Below are 24,879 nucleotides of genomic sequence, written 5' to 3'. Positions count from 1 at the left end.
CTCCATTGCTTATTCAACAGGATATATTTAGGAAGATGGAGGACCACCAATCTTTTGAAATAGAGGAAAAAGTCAAGATGTAGTTCCATTTTGTTTTTTTCAAACGAAGGGCTAGGGGACGGACCAGGTCGCAGTCATTTAAATGATTAGCGAGAGCTTCGCCTCAAGGCCCTTTTAGGCTTTGCTGCTTTCCGTTTACAAGCTTTCCTGACAATGAAAACAATAAGCAAGGAGAACAAGTCACAATTAACCTGCTTTTATCCCGCAGGTTTAATTTGTATTGTAACGAGGCGTCAATTCTGAAAAAAGGGGGGCCTACAATAAACATTAGTAATGGTTAAGTTCATTTTGAATCTGCTTAACAACGTTAGATTGTAGTAAATCATACCTTTGCACTTGGACGTAGCAGATCTTATTTATTCCTACTCTTTCAACCGGTCTCAGCAGTTACTGGTAGTATTTTCACTTCCTGTATTCAGCAAGTAGCAGGTTATCTTTAGTGTTCTCGTGAAACGCTAGAAACGCCACTCAACACCAAGCCAAACCGGAGTCAATGAAGAGAACGTCGTTGTAAGCTTGACCATTTACTTTTGACAATTCTTCATAGACAAGATGGTGAAAAACTAAAAAGAACAAAGAGACACAAACACACTTATTGTCTCTATACATACTTGTCAACAATGACATATGAAAATGTAACAGTAATGTCCCAAAATGTCCAGCAGAGGGAGACTCCCGTCTGTCTGAATGACTTGAACACGTTGTATCTAGTTCGACAATTATATTTAACATATCGGCACTATTACACTTTTTAACGTGTCTGACATGTTGTTAACTTATTAAAGACAACTTACGGCATTGCTTCTTCGCCGCTTTGTGTAGGATGGCAACAGAAATTACTACAGAAGACCGCAACATGCATGACTTGCTTTTGAACGAATACCGGAAGTCAACCAACCGGAAGTAGTTTAGCGGAAGTGACATCATCTAACTGCTGTTTACCGATTATAGCAAAACAAAAACAAAACAATAACAGTGAAATACTTTTTCATAACATGGTCACTACTGCCTAGTTTCTCTTGTTATATTCTTATTTTACTGTTATATTTTTATTCTCATCGTTGCTTTTTATTTTTATTCTATTGTAATATTTTTCTATTTTGTCTCCATGTATACCCCCATTATTTACTTTTTACAATTTTGTACACTGCTGCTGGAATTTAAATTTTCCTGAGGGAACTCTCCCGAAGGAATCAATAAAGTACTATCCATCTATCTATCTATCTATCTATCTATCTATCTATCTATCTATCTATCTATCTATCTATCTATCTATCTATCTATCTATCTATCTATCTATCTATCTATCTATCTATCTATCTATCTATCACTATCACTATCTAACAACTTTAGCTCCAAATTAAAGCCTTGCAGTCAATAATACTAAAATATTATCAAGTAATTATGTAAAGAATACTAACAATTGACTTTAGGACAACACACTCCCCGCCTGGCCTATGTGAGGCCACTAAGATCACCAAACAACTCTAATCTTTGGGCAGGAGTAAAACAACTTCTGTTACTGGTCTCAGAAATGTTTTTGAGGTTCCTTGGTCTGTAGTCTTCACTTCGACCTTCCTGACCAAATTGTCGATCCCGGGGAACGAGGCGGTGACCATGGCCATAGTTACGAGCAGCTTGCTTGTCCTTGAGGAGAACTAGATCTCCTTCTTGAAGATTCCGCCGTGACATATTCCATTTCTGTCTCTGTTGCAAAGAAGGAAGATACTCCCTACTCCATCGGCTCCAAAACTGGTTTGCAATTGCTTGCACTTGCTTCCATTGTTTGGTGTAAAGGTCCTTCTCTGTGAATTCTCCAGGTGGAGGTGGAGGAGGACCAAGTACATATTCTCGCTCCTCTGGAAGTTCTGGTCTCTGCACATCCTTTTGCTTCCCTCTCTGCCTTAAAGGTGTTTTGCTTCTGTACTTCAGCAGGGGGTCGGAAAGCAAGAACTCAGGCTCTAGAAGGTTCCTTCTGATGTGATCCTGAAGGGCCACTGAAGTGATCACCAACTTGCTGCTTACTTTACAATCCTTTGCTTCATAGAATTTACGGCGCAGGCGCTTGTCTTTTGGGCAGACGTTTCTCCGAATATTCCTGTACCACTTCCGTGCAATGTAGCCTCGCCAGAAAGCCTGGATTCTGGTGGCACACTGGTTGCGAAAGAGGCGCGCAGCATCGTGGATCACACGCGTTTCGTACTGCTCCCTCCTGCACATCGGGCAGCACTTCCTCCCAGAGAACCTCTCGAAGGCCTGCAGACATGCTTTGTGGAAGACGTGGGAGCAGGACAGCAGCACCTGAGGCTGAAGGCAGAAAGTCTCTCTGCATATTGAACAAGGCTGCTCGGACTCCCGCTGCTGGAGTGACCTGGTCTTCACCCGCGTCCACTGGTCCTCACTCGGCTTGCCCGCAGGCGGGGCCACCAAGCCCATCCTCTGAGCCAAAGTTGGAGGAGGTGGAGCGACCCAATTGTTGGATCCATCTCTGTAGGTGTGAATGTCCATGATCTTTAGAAAGAGGAGGTCATCCATTGATGGAGCGGGTTTGTTGTCATGTTCAGTTTGGTTGAAAACTGTCGATCCGAGCATCCTTTCTTGTGATTTGCAGGACTGGTTGAAGGTTTGTTGCTTCTTAACACACATGACGCTGGTGCAGGGTTGAGAGATGGAATGATGTCCATTTTCCCATACGTTTGTTTTCATTGAATTAATTGTGGGTTTGTGTGTATTGCCTAAACACATTTCTCCCATCACCACCCAGCCTAAATCCAGACGTTGTGCAAAAGAAGCGTTGTGTGGTCCATTTACTTGCTGTCTGACCTTGTGTGCCCTGATTACATCTCTTCCAAGGAGCAGGATTATTTGGGCATCTGGGTCCAATTCAGTGATGTGTTTGGCAATGTGATGGAGATGCGGTTGATGCAAAACTGCAGTTGGTGTTGGGATCTCATTCCGATTATTTAGAATCTCTTGACACTCGAGGAGTGGTGGAAGTGAGATGAGAACTTTACCATCTAGGGACTCAATCTGGAAACCCTCAGCCTCCCGTCCGTGTGCCTCTACAAGGCCAGAACAAGTTCTGAGATGATAGGGGATTGGTTTTTTGTCCATATTGAACATTTTAAACAATTCTGGTCTTGCCAATGATCGATAACTTTGGTCATCCAGAATTACGTAGGCTTTGATGGCCTTGTCCTTGAAGTCTTTATGGTACATTTTAGTAAGGCATATTTTTGAGCATGAGTGCCCCCACTGACCTCAACCGCAAACATCTGTACAGCTTGTGCTAACATCAGGCATGTCATACTGTTCTTCTCCCTCCCCGCCATTCTCTTTAAGAGGTGGAGGAGCCTTGGCCATTTGAGGAGATGGACCAGGATGCATTGCTGCCTCGTGATGAGTGCTTCCACATTCATAACACCTCACAGAAGACTGGCTGTGTTTGGCGAGATGTGAAACTGAGGAACAACATTTAAAACATATCCCTTTTTCCTTCAAAAAGGCCTTTCTATCATCCAGGGATTTGTTTCGGAATGTTCTGCATCTCTTAAGGGGGTGTGGTTTGTTGTGTAGAGGACAACATTCATTGGGGTCACTATTGGTTGTTAAAATGTCTGTTTTGTGCACTGATATGGGTCTGTTGGGGTTAAAACCTTTTGCAATGTGTTTGTCAGGGTTAGCAGTTGTATTGTATTGGTGGGTGAAACTGGGGTCGTTTCGTTTCTTTGCCTCGGAGCACACAAAAACACAGAAGTAGTGGAAGGGAGGGAAGCAACCGTTATTATGTTCTTTGTACAAAAACCCAGAAGACGTCCATTTTTCCTGAAGGCTATAAGGAAGCTTGTCCACAATCGGCCTAATTCCTCGTGACGTATCCAGATAGGACAAGCCGGTGACATAGCCGTCCTCCTTGAAACCTTGAATTTCCATGAGAAAATCTCCCAGTTCACGTAGCTTAGCGTTGTCTTTATTAGAAATTTTGGGGAAATTGTCCAGCCGATCAAATAGTGATTTTTCAATGATTTCAGGAGCAGCATAACAGTCACGCAGTCTCTCCCATGCTTTGTGTAGAGCCAGTTCTGGATGGTTTACATACATTGAGCGGATGCGTCTCACATGTTCTCCAGACTCCTTACAAAGCCACTTTGTCATGAGGTCTAGTTCTTGGGTTGTTGTGAGGTGAGCACCGCTGACCGCTGTAGTGAATGACGACTCCCACGCGCGATAATCTTCTGGTTTATCGGCGAAGTAGTACAGTCCTGAGGTGATGAGATCTCGTGTTGCCAAATAGTGGGCCAACGGTTCAACTGAAGACGACATGCTGGCTTGTGGAACCTGTCGGGGAACATAGGGCGGAGCATGTATGTTTGAGCCAGGTTGTCTTTTTTCTTCAAAGTTTGTTGTAGCTTTAACTGGCTTATTTAAGTTTGGTGTGGATAAGTGGGATTCTTTATCGCTCTTAAAGTTTGTTTTATTAGGACTGGGTTGCATATGTGGAGTATTTTCATCCAGATGCCAGGTGTTGATGGTAGATTGTGTTAACGGACACGGTTGCTTATTTATTGCTGGACACAAGGCAGCTGGAGATGCCAACTGCTGTTGAAGGTCGATCTGTGATTGAACGTATTCACTGGAGCGTTCAATTTTTGCCTTTTCAGATTCAGTTTTCCTGTCATCGCCTGTGGATTGTGCTGCCGTAGCCTCCTCCCATACTTGAGCTTCCGCCTCAGCTGCATCTGCTTCTCGTTGTAGTGTAAGCACTTCTAATTCTGTGCTTATTCTCGTTGTTTCTAAATGATTATGAGCGTCTCTGGAAGCCTTTTCCATTTTTAGCTTAGCTTCTCGGCTTGCGTACGACGCTCGCACTTTGTCGGCTTCTGCTTTAGCTCTAACAAGAGCTGCGCTTGCTGTGGATACTGACGTTTTGCTGCTTCCACTGTGACTTGTCGCCATGTTGATACCGTAGGGCAGCTGGAACGTGCCTTTTTCACTTTAGTGTTCTCGTGAGACGTGTAGAAACGCCACTCAACACCAAGCCAAACCGGAGTCAATGAAGAGAACGTCGTTATAAACTTGACCATTTACTTTTGACAATTCTTCATAGACAAGATGGTGAAAAACTAAAAAGAACAATTAACACAAACACACTTATTGTCTCTATACATATTTGTCAACAATGACATATGAAAATGTAACGGTAATGTCCCAAAATGTCCAGCAGAGGGAGACTCCCGTCTGTCTGAATGACTTGAACACATTGTATCTAGTTCGACAATAATATTTAACATATCGGCACTATTACACTTTTTAACGTGTCTGACATGTTGTTAACTTATTAGAGACAACTAACGGCATTGCTTCTTCGCCGCTTTGTGTAGGATGGCTACAGAAATTACTACAGAAGACCGCAACATGTATGACTTGCTTTTGAACGAATACCGGAAGTCAACCAACCGGAAGTAGTTAAGCGGAAGTGACATCATCTAACTGCTGTTTACCGATTAAAGCATATACAATAAATATAAACAACTTTAGCTCCAAATTAAAGCCTTGCAGTCAATAATACTAAAATATTATCAAGTAATTATGTAAAGAATACTAACAATTGACTTTAGGACAACACATTATCAGTGGCCTTGTGGTTAGAGTGTCCGCCCTGAGATCGGTAGGTCGTGAGTTCAAACCCCGGCAGAGTCATACCAAAGACTATACAACAGTGACGTACAGTCAGTGGAGGCAGGCGAGGCGGGGTCTCACGTGCCATCATGGAAAGAAAAACAATTTAAAAAGAAAAAAAACAAACTAAATTGTTATATGTATCCAGTGATTATACTGTTTTGGAGGAGTTGTGAATGACTGCAGGGCCACAACATTAGGTACACCTGCAGACTGAAATACGGATTTAATATTTCATTCATTCACAACTTCTCCAACACGAACATTATTGTTTTTGCACTTTTTGGCTTCTTATGAAATAACTTTTTTAAATAGATTCAATCTTGCACATGGAAAGTTTAAGTGTGGGCTTTAGTTGATATAACACTCCCGTCAGGGGGTGCATTCTACGGCGGGGGTGCATTAATCCAGCACAACAGCGGCGCATGGACTTCATTTATAAGTAAAGGTAAAACCATTATAACATTTTTTTTATTAAATGTGCTTTTTTGTGGGCTCTGTACCGAGGATGTCGTTGTGGCTTGTACAGCCCTTTGAGACACTTGTGATTTAGGGCTATATAAATAAACATTGATTGATTGTTTGATTGATTTTTTGTGTGCTACAGTTGGTATGTGTAAAGTTAAAGTTAAGTTAAAGTACCAATGATTGTCACACACACACTAGGTGTAATGAAATGTGTCCTCTGCATTTGACCCATCCCCTTGATCACCCCCTGGGAGGTGAGAGGAGCAGTGGGCAGCAGCGGCGCTGCGCCCGAGAATAATCTTTGGTGATTTAACCCCCAATTCCAACCCTTGATGCTGAGTGCCAAACAGGGAAGAATGCTGGTATGAGCTTTTAAACATAACCCGTTAACTGCTGCCAATCAAATGGTGAATAAGATACTCTTTAGGGTTCATATGTTTGTAAATCTGACTGTGATGAAGTCAGTGCCTCACCAGTCATGAACCTCACCGCACGTCACTGCTATACAAATGGGTCCCATTACCTCCCTGCTTGGCACTCAGCATCAAGGGTTGGAATTGGGGGATAAATCACCTAAATTATTCCTGAGCGTGGCCACCACTGCTGCTCACTGCTCCTTTCACCTCCCAGGGGTTGGAACAAGGGGGTGGGTCAAACGCAAAGAGTAATTTCACCACATCTAGTGTGTGTGTGACTATCATTGGTACTTTAACTTTAACTTTATCCAATAAGAAAGCATACACATGTATAGAGGCTTTGCAGTCACGTGGTTTTATCACGTGACTTTGTGTTACGCCGCCATCTTGCCGGTCAACCGGTCAGCTCGTTCCTTCGTGTTCGTACGGATTCAGTTTGATTTCTGCGCTACATTTTCACCGATTTCATCCGAATTATGGCTGATTTGCTATCCAATGAAGTTGTGCATTTGGATGAAGAGTCCAAGAAACGTTACCGAGAGAAGTTGAACCTTGTTGGCACAAAGGATCCGTACCTTTTACCGAGAAGCATGCTAAAATCACCTGAGCGTTTTGCAACAGCCGACCTGCCTGATCTCTCATATCCAGACATTTATAATTACCTCGTCGATTCACCATCTCCGTACACTGGAAAGGACCTTAAGGCATACAAGAGTCTGGATGCCTACACGTATTTTACAGCAGGTTTTGTGCATGATGGGCTGATATGGCAGATTCCAAACAAGAATCGATTTCTTCTCATGACCAAGGTAAGGAAAAAGCACACACAGAAGAGCCTACTGTCTGTTTACAAATCCGCGTGGCAGTAACAGTGTGATTGTGAAAAAACTACTGAAGTGATTCTAATGAAAACTCACATTGTTAAGCTTTTTTTTTTATTATTACAAAAGGCGTCCTGTTCAAAAATGCTTTTAATTAAAAAACTGTTTCACAAACTTCATATTGAAATTTTCTAATTTTTCTCTATGCATTACATAATTTCAAAAAACTACTATAGACTTTGTGAAACAGTTTTTTAATTAAGCATTTTTGAACAGGAGGCTTTTTGTAATAAAAGATTAGCCTGAAAATGTATCGTATTCAGTTTAAGGATGTGACCAAACAATATTATAAAAAATTCTATCAAAAATTGCTTTGTAAAAAACTGTTTCCAGGAGCTTCATATTGAAATCTGAGAAATTAATTCCTACAATAAAACAACATTACATAATTTCCAACTATTCAGTATAGAGCTTATGAAACAGTTTCTACAAAAATAATTTTTAGAATTCATGCTTGATAATTCATTTTGGTTTCTTGCTCAAAATTAACCAGGTTTAAATTTTCAGGCTAATTTAATGTATGATTCATGAGAAAATTTACCAAATGCCAGGTAAAATATGCATAAATGGACAGTAAGAGGTCTAGCCTGGTATATTATATCCAAATTAGGGACTGATAATAATATAATTAATTAATTAAAATTAAAGTACCAATGATTGTCACACACACACTAGATGTGGTGAAATGTGTCCTCTGCATTTGACCCATCCCCATGGGGAGCAGTGGGCAGCAGCGGCGCCGCGCCCGGGAATCATTTTGGTGATTTAACCCCCAAGTCCAACCCTTGATGCTGAGTGCCAAGCAGGGAGGTAACGGGTCCCATTTTTATAGTCTTTGGTATGACTCGGCTGGGATTTGAACTCCAACCTACCGATCTCAGGGCGGACACTCTAACCACTAGAAGGCAGTGGTCCCCAACCTTTTTGTAGCTGCGGACCGGTCAACGCTTGAAAATTTGTCGGTGGTTGGGGACCACTGATATAAGGTATGTCATATTATCTGTTTCAGGTAAAACACTCTCAACGGATGAATGATCCTCCCCTCAGACCTTGGGTAGCAATAGTGAAAGATGGTCAGATCCTGTGCTGCCACTGTACCTGAATGGCTGGATTGGGTGAAACATGTTCACATTCAGCAGCATCCCTGTTCGCCCTGGAGACATTAATACGTATGAAGACAGCCACTCCATGCACATCACTACCTTGTCAGTGGCTGAAACCATCAGCATCGCACATAGAATATGCTGAAGGATGCAAAATCGATTTTGCCCGTCCAGCCCAGAAACGAAAGTCAGAAGTTTCAACTCCTGAGGAAAGTGCTGCGAGAAAACTGCTGAATGTTCCTCCACCAACTGAAGACCACATCTTCACCAGCGGGTAGTTGATCATTTTCACAAGGGACAGACTGGGAAATATTGACAAGTGCTGCTGCTGCTGCCAATGCCCTCTCGCGGTCTCTCTTACGCTGCTTGAGATGTTGTCTTCTCTCAAAGATCTTCATTGAACATTTGAGTTTTCGTTTGTGAGGTGACTGGGTATGCTCAAATATACTTGGCACATAGTCTGGGGATAGTGGATCTTCGCTTTTTGCACCTGAAACAATTAAACAATCACATTATTCATAATGACTGCCATAAATAATTAAGCACGTTGTTGATGGGGATATACCCAGTTCAATTTGTTTTGTAATGGCATTTCACAACTTGACATATTAAAAAACTGAATAGAGTGAAATCATTCAGATACCTGTCTGTTTAAGTTGCTACCGTTTTTATTTTTTTCTTATTTTTTCATGATGCCTCATCTGATTGGCTTGAATACTTTACCAATAAAAATTTTAACCTTGTGCCAATGGCTTGAAAACTTTACCAATGTAGATTTTACCTTGTGCCAAATGAAGTAACAAAAAGCCTCTTGTTCAAAAATGCTTCATTAGAAAAAAATAGTTTGACAAGGTCCATCATAATTATTTTTGAAATTTCCTAATGCATTCACTCATGATAATTAATTGTTCAATTCCAATATGAAGCTCAACATTTACATTGATAAAGTTTTCAAGCCAATCAGATGAGGCATCATGAAAAAATAAAAACGGTACCTAGCATCACACAGACAGAGGCGGGGGCGTGAACTGAAGAAATCATCCCATTCCCTGCCTTGCTGCTCTTGCTGCCTTTCTAAAAATGCACCCAGCATTTTCAACAATCATATTTGTATCATCCCATATTGTATTATTTCACATTTTGTGAAACAAATCAGGGGTGAATAGTTTGTTTACATACCTGATATGAAGTGTTCATTGCATATCCTTGTGAACATCGTAGGTTTCCATCGTTCACGACAAATCGCCGCGATCCGAAGCTAAGATTTGGTTTATCGCCTCGTCTATTGCTACATCCAACAGCACAGCAGGTTACCTGCATTTCCAAGCTCAAATAGCAGCAGATCAAACAAGAAAGCGTGTGTGAGTCGTTGACCGGCAGTGAACTGGTGGCCGCCAAGCTAATGTCACGTGGCTGATGACGTCAGCCGCAAAGCCTCTATTAAAGATAATAGAGTTTGTAGATGCACTGGCTTATTCGGTAATAATGATTGGTTGTGAATATAATATATAATCTCCATCCATTTTCTATCGATTGTCCCTTTTTTTGGGGGGGGGGGCGCGGGGGGTGCTGGAGCCTATCTCAGCTGCATTTGGGCGGAAGGCGGTTTACACCCTGGACAAGTTGCCACCTCATCACAGGGCCAACACAGATAGACAGACAACATTCACACTCACATTCACACACTAAGGCCAATTTAGTGTTGCCAATCAACCTATCCCCAAGTGCATGTTTTTGGCGGGGGGAGGAAGCCGGAGTACCCGGAGAGAACCCACGCATTCATGGGGAGAACATGCAAACTCCACACAGAAAGATCCCGAGCATGGGATTCAACACAGGACTGCTAAGGACCTTCGTATTGTGAGGCACATGCACTAACCCCTGTTCCACCGTGCTGAACACATGTATAATAGAATTTTGAAAGGCTCCTGATCATCATTGAAACTCTTTAGTCTCAACACATATATTTTTTAATGTATCCAGTGTCTTTTTATCTTGTTCTTTTATCTTTATTTTAGCTTGGTTTGTTTTTATCGCTTGTATTCTCACTCTTTTAATGTGTAATGTTTATGTCTTTTTATTTATTGTATGAGCTACAAACTGAAGCATGTGCAAAGTCTTAGACGACAAGTTTTCCTGTTTTTTTGATCACGCGATCAAACGCTTGATATATCCTTTGAAGTGAAACATGGATAAAGTTATTATTCGGTGAATGGGAGCTCAGGTGGGACGTGGGTCATTAGAAGCTAGAGTGCCCTCATAGGCAACAACAAGAAGTTGCTAGTTTGGACGCGCAGTTTGTCACTGATTGCCCGTCTGATTCCACACAGTACGATGCGCTGGGCGTGTCCCTATTTAATGTGGTGGTTGCTGCAGCGGAGGTACACAATGGTGTGACAGCCAGTGAGCGTGTGTCTAAGGGTGATGACTCGGTGGCGAGTCCATCAGACGGCGTTGCTCGGTTGAGGGTTGCAAGTTAGATCCCGGCTTCCGCCATCCTAGTCACTGCCGTTGTGTCCTTGGGCAAGATACTTTACCCACCTGCTCCGAGTGCCACACACACTGGTTTAAATGTAACTCAGGCCCCTTCTAAGGGCTAAGGTTATCCAGGGTAAATCCCACCTAGACTTATCCTTGTCCACACACACACAATGGTCGTTTAAGACCCCCTCCCCCCTCCCCCCTCCCCCCTCCGTCCGTCCGGCGCAACGCGACCTAGTACGCATGCGCGGAAAATGCGCACGTCATAGTCACCTCCAGTGTTGCTTTGTGTGCAAGTTCTTAAATTTAACTTATCTGAACAATAGCCAGTGTTGCGGTATTTCAATTAACTGGAATCCAGTGTACTGTGGGGCCCTATTGTAGTGAATCACACCTGAGCCATCATAAATTCATCAAATCTTAAATGGACAAGTGAAAGTAAACAATGTGATAAAGAACATTTTACAACAATCAATCTAGGGATCTACATATCTGGTCAGGACACTCCTCACTCTTTTGCCTTCACCTTCATTGTCCATTTGTTTTTGGTGACTTTATAAACTCTGGATCTAGACGTTGAGTGCGCGACATACATGGCGGACAATAACTGATACAGTCTGCTTTGCCAGTCCAAATGCATTCGCTTTTTTCCTTAGTCTTCCCTCGACGGCCAGGTAATACAAAGCACACGCTACCTTTTTCATCATAGTCCGCATACTCGTTGTCTCTCCTTCCACAAATGGACAACGTTTTTCGGTAAGTAGAATCACAGCTGACCTGGACATTCAAAAGTTCTCTTGCCGTCTGAGATGTGTTGTATCCGAATTAGCTGCAATCGCTTTCTCTTAAAGTATTTATGTGTGATTTCCACAAGCGTCTGTACAAACGGAAGGAGAAACACGGGCTTGTCTGGATGGCTCGCCTCCATATTTCCAGTGGTTACCTCCGAGTTACGAAACCGCTTTATTATGAAGCTGGCTGTAGCGCGTTCTTTCTGACATCACTTCCTGTGTGTGGCGTCACTTCCTCTCCGAACTCAGTTTGTAAACGATCGATGAGTCGATACAAAGCTAAGAGCCGCAGATTCAAGAAATACACGGCGCACTTATCCGTGTAAAAAAATATCCAAGATGGGGAACCTTAAACGATGGTTTAGTGCGGCTGATACGGGGTTCAGGCTAAATAATTATTTGTTTAAGGAGCAGCTTAATGTAGACAGGGCCTTAGATTATGGGTTCACTATGTAAAGCGCTTTGAGTCACTGGAGAAAAGTGCTGTATAAATATAATTCACTTCACCTCACCTTCCGCAGAAAATGGTGGTGGAGACTGTTTATCCCCCTAGACGGACGGGGGATTTATTTAGGAGTAAAAGAAAAAAGTAATACTGCGAAGTGTGTAGAAAGCTTTGGAGAAGTTCAGGAACACGTAGAAGAACGCAGGGGTCGGCAACCCAAAATGTTGAAAGAGCCATATTGGACCAAAAATACAAAAACAAATCTGTCTGGAGCCGCAAAAAATTAAAATCCATATTACATACAGATAGTGTGTCATGAGATATAAACACATTACCTCAAATATACCTACAAATGAGGCATAATGATGCAATATGTACATATAGCTAGCCTAAATAGCATGTTAGCATCGATTAGCTTGCAGTCATGCAGTGACCAAATATGTCTGATTAGCACTCCACACAAGTCAATAACATCAACAAAACTCACCTTTGTGCATTCATGCACATCGTTAAAAGTTTGGTGGACAAAATGAAAAGAAGTGGCATAAAACACGTCCTAGAAAGTCGGAGAAAGTTATTCATGTAAACAAACTACGGTGGGTTCAAGGACCGCCAAAATTAGTAGGACAAAACGGCGCTCGCCAAATACTCGAATCAGTGAAGCATGTTTAATACAAACAGTGTGCTTTATAACAATTAGGGAGGTTTGCGTCATGTTTGTCCTCCTAGAGCAGGGGTCGGCAACCTTTACCACTCCAAGAGCCATTTTGGCAAGTTTCACAAATTAAAGAAAGTAATGGGAGCCACAAAAAAAAATTTTAAATTTAAAATGAAAAACACCGCATACAAAGCTTAAATGCTTTGTGCTATGTTAACCAGGGGTCTCCGACACACGCACCGGCACGCACTTTAATGTGGAACTTTGATGTTAGTGCAGCCCGCGAGTTTTGAATGAATGGCGCTTGATAGCGTCATACTTGCCAACCCTCTCATTTTCCCGGGAGACTCCCGAATATCAGAGCGTGATGACACTGCATTTGGCGCCCTCTACAGTCTGCCCTAACAGTGTACCTGCTCGACCACACGTAGAATGCAATTTCAGCTTTCTCATGTAAGTGACAGCAAGGCGTACTACCTCAGCAGCCACACATCTTACACTGACGGTACCAATACCCAGAATCCCATGCAGCCCTAACTCTTCCGCTCAACCAACGCACGGAGAGGGGGTGGGGGGGTTCATGTGTGGGGGGATTTGGTGGTAGCGGGGGTGTATAATGTAGACCGGAAGAGTTAGGGCTGCATGGGATTCTGGGTAATGGTTGTGTTGTGTTTATGTTGTGTTACGGTGGGATGTTCTCCAGAAATGTGTTTTTCATTCTTTTTTGGTGTGGGTTCACAGTGTGGCAATTACTGCAGTGCAATTAGGGCACACCCTTTATTTAGTAATTAGAGTGTAAATAGGATTATTTTTTCCCTGGGAGTAATCTATGAGAGACACTGAGATCCATAAGTCTCCTGGGAAAATCGGGGGGTCGGCATGTATGTAGCTGAGCCGCATCAGAGTGGTCAAGGAGCCGCATGCGGCTCTGGAGCCGCGGGTTGACGACCCCAGTCCTAGAGAAACCATAATAAAACAAAAAATATATTTTTTCCCCTCATCTTTTTCCATTTTTCATGCATTTTTGAAAAAGCTCCAGAGAGCCACTAGGGCGGCGCTAAAGAGCCGCATAGAGCCGCGGGTTGCCGACCCCTGAGCTAGTGAATCCTTCAGGGTTCCTGTGAGCTCGAGCAGCAGGAACTTCACAGGCTGCTGCAGAGGGCCTAGCTGCCCCGACAATGAATGTGCTCACTTGGGAAGTTCAAGATGTTCAAAGCCAAGTGACCAGTGATGAATTGGAATATGATACTGACTCTGAGTGCGGTGATAAGTCTGACTTATACTCACTAAGTGAAATAAATCAGTTTCACCTTTAGAAAGACCACGAAAGGGGGAGACTATTTTGAGGTCTGTGACTGTCCTCAAACGCAAGGTAGGAACGAACATGCTTAATGAGAATAGGCACTACCGTCTTAATAAACACCTGGCAGCTCTCGGAAAAAGAAGAAAAAAAGTTAGCTTGCTTTCAAACATTTTAAATGATCATGCAGCACTTGGCTTGTCTTGGTTGTGCAGGAGACACACACACTAATGGCAGATGAGACGGATCGGAGGGTTTGGTGGTGGGGGGTCACTTGTGCATTTAGCCATGGCACAAATGCAAGCGCAGGAGCAGCGATACACATAAACAAATCTGCCAACATCACATTGATGTCCTCCACAGAGGTGGAACATGACCGGGCGTTGATAGTCAGAATAAAGATGAACAGTCATGTCTTAGCATAAGCTAACATCTACGCTCCTTGTCATGGAGAAGATAGAATTGCAACTTTTAACAAAGTTAAAAATTAATTAATGACATTTCCCCAAGCTAAGGTCCTTAGGGGGATTTCAATTGCACTTTAGAACCCATTTTAGACAGGACAGACATTAGTTAATTTAACAGGCACACTGGATCTGTTGGATGCTTGGCGGACCAAACATCCCCAGACCAAGCAATATACGTGGATAAAGGTCACCAACAACAGGGTGAGTGCAGCTAGGTGGGACCAGTTGTACATCTCTAGTTCCTTTAACGCCAACGCACTAACATACTCCCCATATGTTTTACACACCACCACATCCAGTACGTGTCCATGCACTAAATTAGTCAGATATCCCAAATAGTTTGTCTCTAAATAATCCTCCTACAACCCATGAAAGCACCTTGATCCAATCGTGTTGATTTTTTGAAAAGTCGTACTAACACACCTGGATTATGCGATTGAAAACCAGATCTCTCGAGTGGTTGTGTGAGGCCGGAGAGGACGCTTTGTACCGCTCATGCACCAGTCTCGACGTGCGAAATACAACCCAGAAGTAGATACCATTTATTAAAAACAGCAACAATTTTAATGAAAAGGAAAATGTTTTTTTGCTTCACAAAATAAAAGAACATAACATTTTGAAGTGTGGAAATGGTATAAAAAGAAACAACGATTTATTTAAGAAAGTAGCTAAGGATATGTAAAATGCCGGCTTAAATCAGACTCCCTAACAAAATGAGATAAAAGATAATGAAACAGGTCAATTAAAATAATAAAGTGTACACAAACTTTTTCACGCTGAATTTGTGCAAGCCAACTGATTAACTTTCCGCACAAGGAGCAAGATAGTCCAGAACAATATAATAACATCCCTCTGGATATCAGTCGGGGCACAAACTGTTTAAAACTCCTTCCATCAATCGACATAGCCTTTTGAAGGAAACTTGAGACATTCAAAAGTATTGTTTTCATGATATTCGTCCGAAAATTTGCCGCCGGTCTTTCTTTGCATCGGACCTGATACATTCTTGGTAGTGGCGTCATGTCCGTAGCGCAATCCAAGATCACTAACTGAGACCAGATGAGTAAACTTGCTGTGGACTACTACTCTCGCTTGTTTGGGCTGGAGCCATGCGATCTGGACAGCAGAGTGTGTCTTCTTGATGGACTCCCCCAGTTGTCCCCTGATGAGAGGAAGTCTCTGGACTCAGAGCTGACCTTCAACTAACAACATCCGTAGGCCAAATGGCATTTTGGAAAGCACGTGGCATTGATGGTCTATCCACAGACTTTTATAAGCACTTGTGGAAGACCATCAGACCAGATCTCCACAGCATCTTTTGCGAGCGCCTGGATGGAGGAATGCTGCCTGTGTCATGTCAGCGCACAGTCTTGGCTCTGTTGCCAAAAAAAGGGGACCTGACACTCCTTAAAAACTGGAGACCTGTCACACGTTCATGTTCGGACTAAAACATTATTTCCAGAGCCTTATCTATCCATCCATCCATCTATTTCTACCGCTTGTCCCTCTCGGGGTTGTGGGGGTACCTAAAGCCTATCCCAACAGACTAAAAATATAAATCGGAACTATTGTACATAATGACCAATCCTACTGCATTGCAGATAGGCCCATAATGGACTTTTTTTTTTTTATTGTGAGAGGCTTGATGGACATCTCAGAATGTTTTGATTTAAATGTTGGCATTACTTCTTTGAACCAAGGAAAAGCTTTTGACCGTGTAGATCACATATATTTATTTTCTGCACTTAGAGCATTTGGGTTTGGCAAAGGCTTTTTAAGTTGGGTTGGTTTGCTGTACAAGGGAGCACAGTGCCTGTTAAAAGTAGGAAAAGGACTAAGCAGGCCAATAGCTGTGCAGCGTGGCATCAGACAAGGCTGTCTGATCTTTGGTCAGCCATGCAGCCTGGCCATTGAACCTTTTTTTACACACACTCAGAGTAAAGCTGGCAGGTCTAGTCCTGCCAGGAACAGCCCTGGATCCCCATCAGCCACCCAAGGTCACTGCATACACAGATTACATTAGCATAATAGTACGCAAACAACAAGATGTCTGCTGCTTACAAAAGGCTCTTAGTGCATTTGAAAAGTCTATATCTGCCTAAGTAAACTGGGAAATGAGCAAGGCATTTTTGATTGGCGAGTGGGCGATTAAGACTGTGCCCACTCTCCCTGGGGTCTTGAATGGGAAAAGGAAGGGCTTAAATTTTGCAGCATTTTTGGGGGTAAGGGTTATTTTAATGAAAACAACTGGGATGGAGTAGAGGCGAAAGTGCGTGCAAGATTGTCTAAATGGAAATGGTTGCTGCCTCAGCTGTGTTATAAGGGTAGAGTCTTGGTTATCAATAACTTGGGTGCCTCGACTCTCCGGCAAAGACTCACTGTCCTAACCCCACCTGCGGCTGTAGTCAAGACCAGCCAGAGAGCCTTGTCTTTGTCAGGACAGTATTGGATCCACTCCGCTGTCCTGCACTTACCGGTCAACGAGGAAAGACAAGGGCTGGTGGACATTCAAGCAAAGATTGCCTTATTTCATCTTCATACTGTGAAGAGGCTGCTCTACCACTGTGTTTCCAGCTGCCAAGACCTTGCTCCGAAGAGCTGGCAGGCTGGATTATGATCAGCAGCTGTTTTTGACAACACCACAGGGTGTGGAACTCTCAGGACTAACACCAAAACCGTCCCATAACAGCCTCATAAACTGCAACACGCTGGACTAAGGATTAAGGAAAAGACTGATGGACTCAGGCTACATGAAACTTGCAGAATTTTCCAAGACCCAGTCCCTGCCTGAACAAGATCGTGGGAGTGTCTCTTCAAACAGAACCCTCAAAAGAGTGAAAAAAGAGGTCAGTTTTCAGGAAGAAACCTTTTTTAATTTGTTTGTACAATGTCACATGTAACACGGGTGACAAAACCCCATTAAATATCCTTTCTATTTGTTTATTTATTCGTCGTCTAAACTGTCCTTGCGTGTGTCATTACGTCACGTGGTCACGTGACCTAACGCGGCTGTCAGAATGGCATAAAACCCGGAAGTGGGCTGCTACCGGTGAGAGCGAGAGGGACACGCTGTGTGAGGTTGCTACAGGTATGTGACTTGGTTTTACGCTTTAATTATTAACTAAGCCTTCTAAACTGACATGTAATAATGTCGAACTGTAGGAGCCGACTACCGGAGCCGTGGGTCGTCCCGCGGGAGTGTTTGAGTGTGATTTATCTGCGGAATTGGTGAGTTGCATTTGTGTAGCTTTACGTAGCCTAGCCGCTGCATTCGTTTTGAATGGAGCTGTCAGCATCTACTTATATGCCGGTTTCTCTGAATATAGTAACACATTCAATGAAATGTTATCACTGTTAAGCAATTGTTTGATTGTCTTTGGGTTGTTTTACTTGCTGATGGTTATCAGTGCTATGCATCCAAGGCACTTTATGAAGCAGTCCAGTTTACCACTGTGTCTGCTAGCACTCTATTTGTGGATGCAGTGTTTACATTTTTATACTATTAGAGAAATGAATATTTTGATATAACAATTATTATATTAGTTATTCTAATTGGATTATGAATTATTGTACAATATTAAGGAATATACTTTGCTATTTGAATACAGTTGTATTATTTAGTATTTAGTATTTTAATGTATTTTCTTTTGTGTGCACACTGGAAATTTGACTGGTCCTGCCCTTTTATACAGGCCAGGTTGGATGGCGAGCTTAGAACCCGAACTAGAGTCTGAAGTTTTATGCCTGGAACCGAACCAACCAACTGAACTGAATCCACCCAACCGAGCCCCGGGCGGGTAGGAGGCTCCTTAGCAGCCACCCTCTGTTTTCCTTCTTTTCCACCAAAACACAACGTGTTCATTACGGTCCTCCTGAACAATCACCTTTCCCCCGCCCCTTCACTAAAACCCCTCTGGACACTGCCATCACAACGTGGACTTTGCGGGGCCGTTTAAATGAACTCTGAATTGTGTTGCGCCTATACCATCGTTGGTAGAAAAATAAGGATCGAATTAAGTACATCATTTGTTGTAAATATTGAATGTTTCTGTCAACTTGTGGAATATGTGAATGTCTATTTGAATTTACATGTTAATGTTTGTTTGTTATTTTTCCTATTATTCTTTAATATAATTTGGTACCATTTAAACTTGAAACCTGTGTTCAGTCTTTATTACTCTCAATTCCTAGAGCTGAATTTAGTTTCTTCTGATCTAGCCCAGACATCTCATTAACTGTTTTATTTAGTACGTGTACAGTGCTTTATTAAAGTAACATACAGGTTACACACAGGCTAGAGCCCATGTTTAAACTTTTAAAAGACTGGTTCCAGGGACTCGGTGTGCTAGTTTCTCTGCAATTGTTTGTTTTTTATTGTCTTTGAAGACGTTTTGCCTACCAACTAAGCAGGCTTCATTACTTCATGCTCTTGAGCAGCCGTTATCAGTACATGTTTACAGCTACTGGGTTTCCACCGCGTCTGAGAGCATCTTGAATCTTTGAATTGAGTATGCCTACTCGGTTCCCACCAAGTCTGATAGCATATAATTGATGAACCCTGGTCGGTCCCATCCAAGTTTAAGGGCATTGTGAATCCTTGAACTGATGACGCCTGTTCAGTTTCCACCTAGTCTGAGTGCGTAAACTGTTGAAGACTGCTCGGTTCACACCTAGTCTGAGAGCATCTTGAATCTTTTAACCGATGAAGCCTGCTCGGTTTGTACCTAGTCTGAGAGCATAAACTGATGAACCCTGCTCAATTCCTACCTAGCCTGAGAGCATCTTGAATCCTAGAATTGATGAAGCCTGCTCGGTTCCTACCAAGCCTTAGAGCATGAGCTGAAGACGCCTGCTCAGTTTCTTCCTAGTTTGAGAGCCTCTTGAATCCTTGAACTGATGAAGTCTGCTATGCCATGTAGTCTGAGAGCATGAACTGCAGAAGCCTGCTGAAATGGGAGGCAAAGCATTGATTTAAATGACCATTGTTCAGCCTTCGGAGTCAATGTAGTTTGACATATAATGACTATATTTAGTCATATTGTCCAATCAGCTGCTGTATATTGCATTTAAGACTGCTGGGAATATTGTAGGTGATGGGTCATCCCACAGTAGTGGGTCCCAATGAATTTCTGCGCCAGCAGCACTCATGCAGCCCCATCCACATGTAATTTCTCAAGTAGAGAAGATGCAATGTAATATTAAAGGTTACTAAAATGTGAGGGGTGTCCTCAATTTTGCCTGATACTGGAGCCATAAACAAGTTGTGACTGATGATAATATTTCCAATATCTAAGGCAGTGGTTCTTAACCTGGGTTCGATTGAACCCTAAGGGTTCGGTGAGTCGGACACACCCGACTCTTGTGTAAATAAAAATTCCATATCGGCGTATCATGGATACGGCAACAGCAGAAGTCACACTGATTTGCAGGAGTGTCATTTGTTGTGAGTTCATGCACTGTTGGTTTTGTTCTTAGAACAAGGTGACGTTCATGCACGGTTCATTTTGTGCACCAGGAAAAAACATAGAACTTTGTCTTGAATTTGAAAAAAAATATTTTATTTTTCACAAAAGAAGGGTTCGGTGAATGCACGTGTGAAACTGGTGGGGTTCGGGACTTCCAACAAGGTTAAGAACCACTGATCTAAGGTTTCTGGAACAGATCATTTGGGTGAAAGTAGTTTTTAATACCCCATTCTTTGTTTATTCCTTTTGCAGTAGAGATCAATAATTGTAGGAATAATCTACTGTGTACTTATTAGTGGTTTGTGTTTTCACCCCATCACTTTCTGCACACCACAAAGTTTCCAAGGAGACGTTCACCTTCTCCTTCATGTTGTGCATGTTCTGTATCCTGATGTGAGGAGCTGCTTGACACAGATTAGTCTGTGTGTTTGAGTGTGTGTGGGTGTACGTGTGTGTACAAATGTGTGTGCGCTTTAAGACTTCAATACATCAGTAAAATTGGTGCATGTTCGTATTCAAATGAATGTGACTTCAACTTTTTTTTGCGCTCCATCTCCTCCTCTTTTCCCCTCAGGCCTTTTAATTTCCACTGGTCCTTCCTGTGGCTTCCGTCCATCGCGCAGACAGATGTGCCATAGGCGCTTTAAAGCTCCGTAATGTATACATTATTCATATCACTCCACAAAAGGTGCTCATTAAACTTTACGTAGGCAGGCGTAGATTGAGAGTGGCGCCCGTATCACAAATGTCACTGTGGACTGACAGAGAAAGGAGAGCGTTGAGATAGCTTTGATTTAACTGCAGGCTTATTTGCATTTGACTTCATTCAGCCCCCCAACACACTTATGTGCCTATAGGGCTTGAAAGTGTGAGGTGGAAACGCATTGCATTGTGGGTCTTGCCATTTAAATCGCTTATTTACATGGCTGAATGCAAAACTCTGTGCTTGAGTTTTGTTCTTTTTCTTTAACAAGTTCAAAACATGGCGCATTATTAACCGCCACATTCGCGGTCATGATCGCTTTAGGAAAAAAAAAAAAAAAAAAGGATTAGGTGAGATTTTTCTCATTTCCTGCGTGAAAACAAAGCCAAAGGAAGTCGTGTTATGAGGCTCTAAAGCAGGGGTGTCAAACTCATTTTAGATCGGGGGCCACATGCAGAAAAATCTACTCCCAAGTGGGCTGGACTGGTGAAATCACGGCACGATAACTTAAAAATAAAGTCAACTTAAGATTATTTTCTTTGTTTAAAAATAGAACAAGCACATTCTGAAATTGTACAAATCATAACGTTGTTGATTTTTGTTGTTGTTGCGATTGATAGTATTTTATCTTTATTTGTCGTTATTTATACTTTCTGAATAAATGATGTCCTAATGTTCATCAGTCAACTTATTAGTGTTAATTTTCAATCTATCAAGATAAAAAAAATATATATCAAAATAAAATTACAGGATGTTATTTATGTAGTTTGCTTATTTTCCTTGACTGGTGCAGTTACATCATGTGGTTATTATTTTTTTTTACATATATAGCATCATCTACAACGATACAAATAATTGCTATTGCGACATCTAGTGGACACATTAAGAACAGCAGTTTCTTTCATTCAAAAATGTTGGCTCATTTTTATACTTAGGAAACTCATCCCGCGGCCCGGATAAAACCTGGGCTGTATGTTTGACACCCCTGCTCTAAAGAGACGGCAAATAGCTCTTAACGCCATCACCTGGTACATGTTGGTGTTTTCATGGCATTTTCAGACTGGTAAGTTTAAATCAAAGCATTTTTTTTTTCCTGTTACACACGTAGCATCAGGATGTTAGCGTTAGCCAAGCTAGCTGCAGGCGACAAACAACACACAGTATTTTGAAGAAAAGCATGTCGTCTCTTTACCTTAAGTCTTGGGTAAGCACGACAATAAATGAGTATTATTTTCAGAGCAGTAGCACAGTGATCAAAGTATTTAACAGTACTAATAATGTGATGATTCGTTGCCCGGATCATAGTTTATTTACGTTCTTGATTCACTTGTTGTTTAAGTTCGGCTTCAGCACACCTGTTCTGTGTTTCTTGGTTGTCATGGGTGCTGATTATTTTCACCTGCCTCTGATTAGTGTTCGGGACGCTCACCTGTTCCCAAGCACTAATCAGAGAGCTATTTAGTCCATCCTCTGGCCTCACTCAGCCTGGTGTTTTTGCTTGCTACTATGCGACAAGTTACAACGACCTTTTCTATTTTCTATTCCTCAGCTAAGCTTTGCCCGGTTCATGTGCTTACCTTTTCTTGCTAGCTACTCCGTTAGCTTTCCCGTGCTGCAGGCACGCTTGTTTTGTTTATTTTGCATTTTGCACGTTTATGAAGAATAAATCATTCTTCTTACCTGCAGGCTGCTTCCTTACGTTCCTCCGCATTTTAGAAAGACGAACCCCGGCATCAACATGCCACGGGACCGTAACAAATAAGCTTGTTATTTTCGAGGAAACCTGCTTATGAAATGAGGCTGGGCACCCTCACTTCATATTGAACACATTAGTGATGAAAGCCATAGATTACACACAATGAGAACAGAGGACAATGTGCCTTAACACAGTGTTTTTCAACCACTGTGAGATATTGTCTGGTGTGCTGTGAGAAATTATGCAACTTCACCTAATTGGTCCAAAAAATATTTTTTGCAAATTAGTAATTGTAACCTGCAAATATTGTGCCGTATAGAGCTTGACAGGGTAACCATGTAGTATTCCATATCAGTAGTTGGCAGCAGGTAGTTCGTTGCTTTGTTGAAGTCGGAACGTGCGATGGTTTGTTGTGATCCCAATATGCAGAGCACAGGGGGAGACGGCGTGCAGGTAAAAAGGTATATAATGCTTCAACCAAAAATTAACAAAAAGGAAAGGCAAAAGCACTGATGCATAGGGATGGCTATGCAAAACGAAAGTAAAACGGAACTGTCTACAAAGTAAACAAAAACAAAATTCTGGACGACAGCAAAGACTTACAGCGTGTGTCCGTACATGACATGACAATCAACAGTGTCCCCACAAAGAAGGATTCCATCTGCACAACTAAAATAGTCTTGTTTGCCAGGTCAGGTAATAGCAGTCAAAGGAAGGCGTAAAGCTTCTACAGGAAAACACCAACAAAACAGGAAGATCCACCAAAATAACAGCGCAAGACATGAACTAAAGCACTAAACTCAAGGAAAACAACACCAAACTCAGAATAAGGCACGACAACCTGGTGGAGTTTAATTTTTTAACCTTTTCTGCTGGTGGCGTTATGAAAAAAATGTGCCTTGGTTCAAAAAAGGTTGAAAAACCCTGCCTTAACAGACTTTGCATTCTGAAATTCTTCCCCAATGTAAAAACTGACTCTGTTGATGAAATACATACACATTTGGCTTTCGACAATGGCGGCAGCTTACTCAATTCTCTTGTCCATTGGACGTGACCATATGGATCGATTCCACCATTTATTTTTTCGAGGTAGCAAGCCAGCGGAATATGGTCTGGTTTGTCTCGGTGTGGCCCCTTGATCTGTCTTATCCTGTACGATCCATTTTAATTCCAGTTTGTCGCTCTCTCTCTCACTATATTGCGGGTACAGTACAGCCATGTAAACAAATCCTACGTCCATCAAAAATGGCTGCTGGCCACCCACAATGCATTGTAAAATCACATGCATGCCCTTTCTAGCCCTATTGTGTCCAGAGAATGGAATCTTGATTTGGACTATGGCCATGTCTACACTAAGTCGTTTAACCCCTTAAACGAATAATTATTTAGCCTAAGCCCCGTTTCAGCCACACTAAATCATCGTTTAAGGTCCCCCTCCTCGGACAAAATTTTACACGGGTAAGTGCGCTGTGTATTTCTTGAATCTATGGCACTTAGCTTTGTATGAACTCATTGATCGTTTACAAACTGAGTTCAGAGAGGAAGTGACGCCTGAAAGACCATGCCCACACAGGAAGTGACGTCAGAAAGAACGCACTACAGCCAGCTTCCTAATAAAGCGGTTTCGTAACTCGGAGCTAACCACTGGAAATATGAAGGCGAGTCATCCAGACATGCCCGTGTTTCTCCTTCTTCTACATGTACAGACGCTTGTGGAAATAACACATGAATACCTTAAAAGAAAGCGATTGCAGCTATTTCGGATACAACACTTCTCAGACGGCAAGAGAACTTTCCAATGTCCGGGTCAGCTGTGATTCCACTTAGTGAAAAACTTTGTCCATTTGTCGAAGGAGAGACAACGAGAATGCGAGCTTCGTGGATGTGATAAAAAAAAGTTAGCGTGTGCTTTGTATTACCTGGCCGTCGACGAAAGACTAACTACGGAAATGCTTTTGGACTGGCAAAGCAGACTGTATCAGTTATTGTCCGCCATGTATGTCGCAGACTCAACGTCTAGATCAGTGGTTCTTAACCTTGTTGGAGGTACCAAACCCCACCAGTTTCATATGCGCATTCACCGAATCCTTCTTTAGTGAAAAGTAAAATGTTGTTTTTTTTCAAATTCAAGAAAAAGTTATGTTTTTTTTACTGGTGCACAAAATGAACCGTGCATGAACATCACCTTGTTCAACGAACAAAACCAACACAGTGCATGAACTCACAACAAATTACACACCTTACACACATTACCATGAATTGATTA

The sequence above is a fragment of the Entelurus aequoreus genome, linkage group LG03 (genome assembly GCF_033978785.1).
Source record: "Entelurus aequoreus isolate RoL-2023_Sb linkage group LG03, RoL_Eaeq_v1.1, whole genome shotgun sequence".
Taxonomy (NCBI): Eukaryota; Metazoa; Chordata; class Actinopteri; order Syngnathiformes; family Syngnathidae; genus Entelurus; species Entelurus aequoreus.
The sequence above is the reverse complement of the archived record's forward strand: the minus strand, read 5'-3'. Positions refer to the sequence as shown.